Below are 10,466 nucleotides of genomic sequence, written 5' to 3'. Positions count from 1 at the left end.
TTCCCTTCGGCCCCTAGCTGCAATGTCTCTCATTTCTTTTACTCTACCTCCATTCATATCCTCTTTCTTCCAACTGCCTTTCAACCCCCTCTAAAAAAAATTTTCTCTAGTGCAACTCTGAGGTTTTCCTCATTTTACCTTTTCAGACCTTACTGAGCGTCAATTTCCCTCTCAATGCTGGATGACCTCATAGGTCATTCAGCCTTTGGACTAAATTCTATCTTGTATTCAAATAGCTGAGCGAGAGCTTCCTGTCATATATTAAATAAAGTCTAAGACCAGAAGAGCAACTTCAAGGGGACACAAACTTTGCTGGTTATGCCTAACCACAGATCTAACCCATTTTGCCTGAGAGTTTGTTTTGGTGGAGGAGGATCTGCATAGCAAAAATAGATGCAATGACCAAAATTGGGCATTTCACCAGGGCTTTGAACTTTGCTGGTAACTGCCTCAACTGACTGAAGGAAGAAAATGCCTAGGCATCCGAGCTGTCCCATGTCAGAAGCATGGCTTCCACTTTCAGAGATGTATAGCATTTAACATGGCAAATGATTCCCTCCTGCCACAGTGCCTTGCAAACATCCAAGTGAAGGGACCATTCTGCTGTGACAACTTTTGGTGTGCCCCGCTGAGTGTGTCTGCCATGTTATGCACTCCTGGAATGAACCAAATTATGATGGCAAAATTGTGCCTCTCTGTCCAAATAAACATCTCAATGACCAGACAGGGCAATTCTGACCTTGTTCCTCGGTTCTGAAGTAAGCTGAGCTTCCTTTGCACTTTTTTCCATTGCCAGCAAAAAACAGCAAACTGTATAAAAGCCTTATTGGATGCCATAAAACTTCTGATCCAGCAGAGGCTGGTGGTGATATTTTCATATCCACATCTGGAGCTGCAACCAGCCATGTGCAGCATGACATCCCTATGCACAGAGTTGAAGGATTTGGCTAGTAGGAACTTGTATGTCTTGAAACCTGAAGCTGCTTTATTATTATAAAGGGTGGTGAAGGGGACTCTAGCATAGGATGGTCAATACTGAAAATGTTGCGGACCCAATCTAAGTTGTTTATATATTTTTAAAGCTAAAGTATGTCTTTTCCACTTGGTAAAGCAGGATGCTGGAGATGTCAGTCTAACTTTGCTTCTTGTTAACTTGGGTACATCACTCATTGCTACATTGTCAGAAAGCTCTGTAGTTACTTAACAAATATAAAATAAGCAATTAGAATACAATTTCATAACTGACCCACCATGTTTATTTAGTATAATAATATCAATCATGCCTGGGCCCTTGAAAGCTAACCTAGTTTGTAACTGATATATCTATACAATGCACAATAATGCTAACCACTGAGTAACAAGATAAAAACATTTTAGGATGATAGGCCATGGATGAAACCCCCATTGGGGACACCATCTATAGAACTATTGTTATTACTAAAGGATATTTGCAGCATCCCTTTGGCCCTTGGCTGCACCCACTTTTTAGCCTGTTACTTTACCTCCATTCATGCTTCCTTTCTTCCATCTTGCTATCCAACACCGCTATTACTTCTCTGTACAACTGTGGGTACAGAGGGGTTTTTCTCTTTCACCTTTAGAGATCTTATTTTCTTAATCTGTTTTCCTGCCCAACCACTCAACTTCCTCTTTACAATGTCTGAACACTGAATGGCTGTTACTGTCTCACTTCCTGAGTTTTTTGCCTAATTTCCATAGATAATACCATAGACCTTTATGTAAGTTTCATTCTTGTGTAACCATCTTTCATTAATTATATTCTTGGAGAGACCATGCTAAATAATAGCACAAGGTTTATGCAAAGAAACCAGTGTTGAATATAGCAGGATATGTGCAGTAATAGCAAAGTGGTTACCATTAGACTAAGACCATGAAGTTGGAAGTGACCACTGGCATTAATTAACAAAATCTTTTCAACTACTTTATCCTTGTCCCAATATAGTTTATCACAGCGTTTGTTGAGCTGAACTATTAACAAGAGCTTGAATAAAATTGAAGGGAATATAAAATTTGGGCCAAAGGCCAAGCCCTCAGACCTACAAGGTCATTCAGCGGTGAAAGGGAAATTTGAGTGTAAAAAGGATTTATGGATTAACAGGAGGAAAACCTTGCAGTCACACTAGAAAATAATGATTAGGAAAGGGTAGGAAATAAGATGGAAGAAAAAAATATGAACAGAGGTACAATAAAAAGGAATGATAGGATACTGCAGCTAGGAATGGAATATGAAATTTAGGTTAATGGCCAAGCACTGGGACCCATTAGATCACTCTGTCCTGAAAGGGCAACTGAGAGTAAAAAGGTTTACAGGTGTAACAGGAGTAACACCTCATAATTGCACTATGAAACAAATGTTAAGTGAGGGTGGAAGGTAGAATGGAAGAGAAGAGAATATGAATAGAGGTACAGTAAAAAGGAATAGCACAGGTTGCAGCTAGCAGCTGAAGGGACACCGTAAAGAACCATAAGTAATGCTCCCTGTAGGATGCACTGTAGGCATTAATAAAGGTTCTTGCAGTGTCCCTTCAGCCCCTAGCTGCAACCCCTTTCATTCGTTTTACTCTACCTCCATTCATATTATCTTTCTTCCATCTTGCTATCCACACTCTTCTAACAATTATTTCATGGTGCAACTGCGAGGTTTTCCTCTTGTTAAACCTTTCAAACCTACCTCCTCTCAATTTACTTTCCAGCACTGAATGACCTCATAGGTCCCAGTGCTTGGCTTTTGGCCTAAACTTTATATTCCATTCCATTCCACAAGTAATGCTGACAGTGCACCATGTGATGTGCAGTGATGGCACTAACCCCCTCTGGGAGCTTGCAGCTAGGGGCCGAAGGAACACTGCAAAGAACCTTAAGTAATACTGACAGTGTATCACATGAGGCCCCTCTGGGAGCTTGCAGCTAGGGGCCGAAGGAACACTGCAAAGAACCTTAAGTAATACTGACAGTGTATCACATGAGGCCTGAATAAAGTAGAAAGTGATTGCTAGATTACTTTAAGAGCATCATATTAGTATGCAGTGCAGAGTGCAGAAACATATGTACTGTATGTCTAAGGCTTTTATTTCTGTATGTATATGTAGCAATAAAATGAAGCTTAGAAGTGATTTTGAAGGGGTTAGATCTCAATATATTAAGATTCATTGCTAAAAGGTACTGGTGAGAAAGGAAGCTAAGATTAGAGGGGAATTAACCTGGTATGTAAACATCTTTGTCAAAGTCCAGGGTAAACTCATGCTAAGAAAAGAGGGGTGGAGGCATTTTGAGTGTTTAACTTTGGAACTACCTGTTTTATGACTGTTTACACAACAAAAATACTGAACTCAAATAAAATAAGAACAAGTCAGCTGGATCCCAAAAGTAGATGCACTATGGCTTTACAAAACCCAAATAATTTCGAATTTTGTGCTCTAATTTCAACAGAAGAGCAGGCTTCCAAATTTGCATGCCAAAATGGTTTGCTTCTACCTCGGTAACAGCTTCAATAGCAGCAGCAGCAATAACAACAAAAGCTTCATTTAAACGTGCCATTTCGTGAAATAATAGCAGAAATTGCCAGACAGTTTCCGTTGATATAAAATGTATGTACTTTTTACCTATGTATTTTTTGTTGGCAGATTTAGAAATAAATGTTTCAGTGTAATAACGGTATATTTATTTTCTTGCCCCTCGATGTAGTCAGGAAATACATTATGTCAGTGCCTCTCAGATGTTACTAAAAGTTCACATCAAATGTCACACAGGTGATAACTGCCTTACTAGTGTCCAGTTGTCTAATCCAGAATTTTCCAATACACTATTCAAGAGCATGTGAAAAAATGCAAAATAAGTTTTGATTATACTAATCAATTTAAAATTCTGTCGAGGGCTTCTAATATCCAGCAGGTGGCAATCCTTGAGTCTCTTTGTATAAAACAAGTAGTTCTGAAGTTACTCAAACTGCCTCAATCAACCCCTCTTTTCTTAGCATGAGTTTACTCTGGACTTGATAACGGTGGATGCATACCGGGTTAATAATGATTAAGAGGTTTAGAGGATAGAATGCAGATCAAGATCTCAAAGACTGAAATGGCTTGGGATTTGTGATAAGGAGAGCATGTCACTAATGGAAATAAAAATAGGAGAAAAATGACAAAGACTGGTGGGGAGGCCAAGATAAATTAGGGGCCCTGACAAATCTAGGGACCAGTTGTGAGTTCGGATATCAAGTCCACAAAACTTAGAAATGAGAAATGTAAAGTGACTTTCTTACAAATATTGCCTAGTTGAGAAAAAACCAGACAAAAAATCAATGATAAACATGGAAGTGTCTTTTTTGGGGGTTAGCTTCACTCCAACAATAATTTTGGTATTTTTTTTACTTTGGTAATATCAGCTCTTGATCAGTTTTTTTGGAAGGGGCCTTTGTTTTAAAATCTCCCTTATATGTGTACAGTAATATGAAAAGCATACAAAAATCTATCACAAACTTACTGTTATAGAGATAATCCCCAATTAATAGTGTTACCCACTTGAATTTTTTCTAGGTTCTTCATTCATGCCATGACATTCAATTGATTGGGGCTCCCAATCAGGTTTTATTTTTTCTCCTGATGCATTGTGGGTAAGGATATCTGGCATATTTTGAATGCCACCTGTTATTTTCTTCTGGAAATGTACACAAACAAACAAGTGCTCAAACCCTATTGGTTCCTTGTTCCAAGTTTCCCCAATCATGTGGGATTTAGGAACTCAGGCCTTCCTTGAAAAACAGGCTTCAGTTCTCGGTCATGGCTCCTTTGGTGCCATAGTGTAACTTTTTCCAATTATTATATTGGCTGTATTTCAAAGTTTCATAAAAAAATTTTTAAATGTATGTTTTGAACAGTCTTAATGTCCATTCCAGTATCAAATTAGCACTTTCAGAGACACTAGCCCTCCCTTATATCTTTCAATTACTAGGGACCACAGTAGGGGACAAAGGCTTTTAGATGGTGAAAATATAAAAGTAAATAGAAAGATGTATCTTAACATCCCCATGACAAAAATGATAGTTTTGATTCTGATGAACTTAAGGCTTACTGAACATTTTCAAAATGAAACCATGCACTAGGGAAGTAGGGGCCAGGTGACCTAGGTTATGTTAGGCAAGGACCCAGAATCACTTACATCAAGTTATAACCTTACTATTTATTTTAATTTACAGTCCCCTAGGTTAGGAAAAGTGCTGAGACCTATGAGGTCATTCAGTGCCATAAAGGAAATTGATAGTAGAAAGGTTTTAAAGGTGCAGCAGGGGGGAAAACCTCGCAGTTGCACTATAAAAAAAATTGCTAGATTGTGGAAAGTACAATGGAAGAAAGAGAATATGAAGAGGGGTACTATAGTAAAACGAATGAAAGGGGTTGCAGCTAGGGTCTGAAGGGACACTGCAAAGCACATTAAGTAATGCCTACAGTGAACTGCATGACATGCACTGACAACTCCCCTAGAGGCCCCCAGGTTAGGTAGGTAAAGGAGGGGGGTTCATGGGGGTGAAGTATCCCCCAGCCAGGGTAAGTCATACAACTCCTTCCTGTGCTCGAACAACTGACCAGGAAGTGAGCTGAACCTCCATTCGGTTCTGAGGCTTACTTCATCCTCCCACCAAAAGTAAGTCTCCCCTACATAAAGACAGGGTTTATACTGTAATTGAACAAAAAATTTTTAATCAATTTGTATTTTTCATAATTACAAAGCCAAGGTCTTTACATAAAAGGCCCACCCATGCCACCCTCCATTCAATTAGCTGGGCTGGAAAGTAACAGTGCGTCAAGCGGCACAAGAGGGGGAAGAGAGGGCAGACCCTGCCTACTCTCTCCCCACTGGCTATCACCCTATTGTCACCAACCCTTGTCCTATTTTTAACCAGATCCAGCTAGCGCTTACAGATTTTTCCCCTACGTAAAGACCTTAGGTTTGTAGTTATGAAAAATACAAATCGATTAAAAATTTTTCATATTTGCTACTGGAATGTATATCGAATGTTGAGAGGCTCTTGAGTCGTTCAACATTTCTGAAAATCATATTTTCAACTAAAATGCAAATATGGTTTACATTAAAAATGTACCTACTTTTTAACCTGTCTACTTAATCGCTTTTAGCACATTGGCTGTGGGAAATTTCTTGGAAAATTACATCTCTTTTTAACTAGTGACATATGAATGTTTTACTGTAGAGTACATCATAATCTTACTTTGGGGCTGAAAATATTATTTTCCCTTGTTTAGTGCATTTTTTGAATGTTTCTTTTGTCCATTTCAGTCGCAAATTAGAAGGCTAGACCTATTTTAGGAGATATTGGCCCCCTCTAATATTGTAAAACTACGTGGACCCTAGTGGGACGCCATGCTATTCGGGTGGGGGGAAAATCCAAAGTGAGATACTGTACAAGGAAGTTTTCTAGCAATCCATTTTACTGGACTTTTACAAGTTCTGACTGTGATTAGGGTAAGGTTTACTGAAGGTTTTTAAAGGGGCACTGTACAAAGTAAAGACCTGGTAACCTAGGTTATGTCAATTACATCTCAACATATTTTCAATTACATCTCAACATATTATTGTAATTAACGGTGTGCTAAACTAGGCTTTGGTGGGGGGACCTTGGGGCAACCCCCCCACCTAAGTATATAAGGAATTGGCCTCCTAGATTGGGTTAGGTTAAATGCATCTTTGCAATTCACTCATTTTGCATATTCACCCCATCAAAAAAACTGCTTCTCCACCGTGGTCCACAAATTAGCCTATAGGATAAAAGGGGGTTCAGTATCTCTGCAACTATCAATTTGCTACTAAAATGAATACAAGAGCTATTCAAAAGCACATTAAAACAGGAATTTTCAATTCTATAATATGATAATGGTTTAGAGGGAAAAATATAACCAAATTACTATTAACTTTTTGCTATCCCTTGAATTGGCATGCACAAGCTCATCCAACTTGACAATTCTATAAAGCTGGTGATAATAGTATAGTACAGTATAAACCTATTGATACTTCAGGACTTTTTCTTTGCTATCAAACTTGTTCCAGGTACAGCTTTACTACGTAATTAACAACAAATTATTCAATGCCTAGTCCCAGCAAAGATAATAAGCTGTAAGCAATAGTTTTTAATGCAAAACTGGGCTGAAGACTGGTAAGCTGCCATCAAAGAGCTAAGGAAAGGAGATGATGAGTGATCAGCTTGTCAAAGTCTTGACACTACCATGCTACTAAATTCCACTAACACTTTTATCCGACAGATAAAATGCCGCAAAAATTCACCAATATGTGAAGCTGCTGCCAGTTCTAAGCCTGTATGGTAAGACTGATACTGCATAATACACAGAACAATGCATTACAGGAAAAACTGCTCAAAACATGCATTACCTATGTGTCAGCTGAAAATACAGTAGGCCTAGGTATGGCAATTATGGTCGACTCCAGTGACATTCATAGCGCTTTACTTCAAAAAAAAAAAAAAAAAAAAAAAGTTTCGGAGTAGCTTACAGTCCTATAAGCCTACAATGCTTTGATTGATCCTGCAAATCCTTCATATTCCAAATTGAACCTAGGTTAATGACGTACACTACAATCTGCTTAGCCTATTACTGATAGGCTTGCCTGCAACTTTGCTGCTCAAGGCTTACTACAAACCATATTAAATTCCATTACAAAAAGTATTTTAATGTCAAAATTGAGACAGGTTAGCCTACCCTAGCCCTACCCTTATTACTGAACAGATACAAATTTGTTTTATTGGTAGACTAAGGGTCATCAAGGAACAGACCTACTCTTACTAGATGCACCTGTAATGAGAAATGCAACTACAAGAAACAGTTTTGTTAATGGATTTTCTTACCTTTAACATAAACTGGAAAATAGTAATCACAAGACAATTAATTAACCTTTCTATAACTTCCCAGTTTCCTTCGAATTTCTTCAGCAACTGCAGGCTGTTCACCAGAGTAAAATGGCATCCAAGGCTGACAAATTTGCTGTTCCTGTCACCTGTCCTTGGTCCTGGGAAGACAGGTGGCGCCACTGTAAAGATAATATCTTTTGAGATACATTATCGCCTTGCAGATATTATTGTTTTTGTATAAAGGATATAATCCAACCCCAGAAGACAATTCATCATCAACACTGCTGTATATACCTACAAATATTATTGATTTATTTACATGAGGTAGAAGGATCACGGCAATAACTGCCTGGTATGAAGGCAAGGTAAGCAATAAAGCGATCTAGCCGTTATCGAGACGCACAGTGATATGCACATATTACAACACCAGTCACTTCATAGGGTCCTCCACGCACCCACGTACAATATGCCATTTGCTTACACCCCTATCTTGCGTGCCCTGCCTCGTTTCCTGGACATAAGGTCACTCCATCCAAAAAGCCCTTTCACACCAACTCTCCAGCAATTTCTATGGTTTTCTTTTTCTCGTATCAGCTGTCAAAAACAGGTGTACCTCTCCCGCTTTTCCTACCGGAATTTCTTTTCTCCGTCTCCGTTACTATTAACATTAATGTTACCTTTTATACTACTCATTGTGGCGCCTGATTCTAATTTATTTCATTCACAGAAATAATAAAAATACAATTTCTATTCGGAATGAATATATCTCTTATTTTTATATTATTTAAGTAAACAACCTGGCTCCGAAAAAACTAAATAAAATTCTGTTGCTTTATTTGGGCAACTAAGTACAGTAAAATATAAAAATTTTATATACATATTCTCCGTAAATATTCTCAATATAAAATCATTTATGAAAAGTAAATCTAATAATATCAATTGATATTATCAACTGCCGCTTTTGACGTTAATTACGCTGATTTATAACAAGAGCTAATTTACTTCCTTTGATTTCAACAAACTTAAATACTTTAAAACTACTACAAACGAAAACGGGGAAAAAAGCGAAACCTGCTGGATCACAAAATGCAACTGAATATGTTTATAGTAGTTTATACTTAAATTTCATAAAAGAAAACGGAACAAAAATATTTAGTGGGAAACTCAAGTTAAAGATTTGATAATTCATTTCAACCGATTAGTAGCCCTTTGCCTTTAACATTATTAACGAATATTCAGTATAATTTTAATGACAACCAAAAGTACTGATTGCATAATAAATTGAAAACAATGCTTTAGCTACCGGAAGACAACGCTGCTTTGGGTGAATCTAAATTTCTTTCCTAGGTGAACTACGAAATTAAGCACTTTTAAAATATTCACAACATTAACATTATGATGTGCATTGTATCAGTTTCCTTGCTGATTATGCTTCGGGCATGTTGGACTTTATTTTAAGTAGAGTGCGAGAATTTTTTACACATTTACTGATTTTTTAAAAGTTCATATTCACGATTATTCAAGGCCAAACACAGCAAAAAGTGAGACTGGGCTGTTGTGTCGCGGGTTAAACACCTCATTCGGGAAGAATGAAAATATTAAAAAAATGTACGGAATTTCCATTTCAGGCAGAAAAATGTTAGTGCTAATAATACAGTATATTGTTCGTTTATTTCTCCTAACTCTTTTGTGCTAAGCCAGTCTATATACCAACTGTAAACATTAATAAACTACCTTGTTTAAAAAAAAGCAGGTTTCACTTTTTAACACCGGTCCATTAAAAAAAATCCAGCTCATAACCTGTGGTTATTCTCTTCTACTGATGCGACTTGAGTTATCTAATTAAACATACGTACACACAGACGTCTATATTTTATAGCAAACTCACTAAGGAAACTACTGTAAATCAGGAAATTTGTAATAGTTCACCAAAACTACATCATGTTCTCTATAAAACAAGTTTAAAACTTTTCGGAGTCCCATCTGTTAATCTCTTCAAGTTCTCTACTAAAGACGTCTGTCAAATATCAGAATCAATTAGTGTATTTTACTTTCTTGTGTAAAACATTTGTTCTCGATATTTTCTGTATCTGGCATCTAGTTTTTTTTAATGATAAATATAAAATTTATTGAATTTTCGTTATCTTCGTTAGGTGAACATTTCAATATGCTGAAATTTTAAAATGCAAAGCACTTTTGATATAAGTATATTGATCACTTCAAGAATAAATATAAAAATGCAAGAACAAAATAATCTTTACCACTCAATTTTGGCCACTGAATTATCAAGAATTCCCCGGCCTTTCCGAATTAGCAAACAATCATTTCAAGAAGGACTATGTATTCAAGAAAACCATAAATCACAACTAAGATAAAATGGGCCCACCTGAAGGATGGAATGAAGGCATAGTCTCAGGCTTCCAAAAGAATAGACCTGGATACAACTAAGGGAATAATAGGACTCACCAGAGTGCAACAGTAACTCAGAATTTCGTACAAAATGGAGAAGAGGAAAAATTTCACGCGATGACGCTGTACCAAAGTTTTGCAGTTGGTTCATAATAAGTACAACAAC

General features: G+C 37.3%; 1 long non-coding RNA gene across 4 annotated transcripts in view; it reads right to left on the bottom strand.

Moving 5' to 3' along the window:
* Positions 1-10,466, bottom strand: part of LOC136834281 (uncharacterized) — a 174,119-nt gene that overhangs the window by 3,295 nt on the left and 160,358 nt on the right. For 2 of the 4 annotated variants that reach the window (XR_010851715.1, XR_010851714.1), the window contains one exon: positions 7,889-8,070. This is a non-coding gene — a long non-coding RNA (uncharacterized lncRNA). Of the gene's footprint in view, positions 1-7,888; positions 8,071-8,210; positions 8,352-8,372; positions 8,524-10,466 lie in introns of those variants that run through there. The other 2 variants (XR_010851716.1, XR_010851717.1) reach the window with 2 other exon arrangements.

The sequence above is a fragment of the Macrobrachium rosenbergii genome, chromosome 53 (genome assembly GCF_040412425.1).
Source record: "Macrobrachium rosenbergii isolate ZJJX-2024 chromosome 53, ASM4041242v1, whole genome shotgun sequence".
NCBI lineage: Eukaryota > Metazoa > Arthropoda > Malacostraca > Decapoda > Palaemonidae > Macrobrachium > Macrobrachium rosenbergii.
Note: the sequence above shows the minus strand (reverse complement) of the source record. Positions and strands in the feature narration are given on the sequence as shown.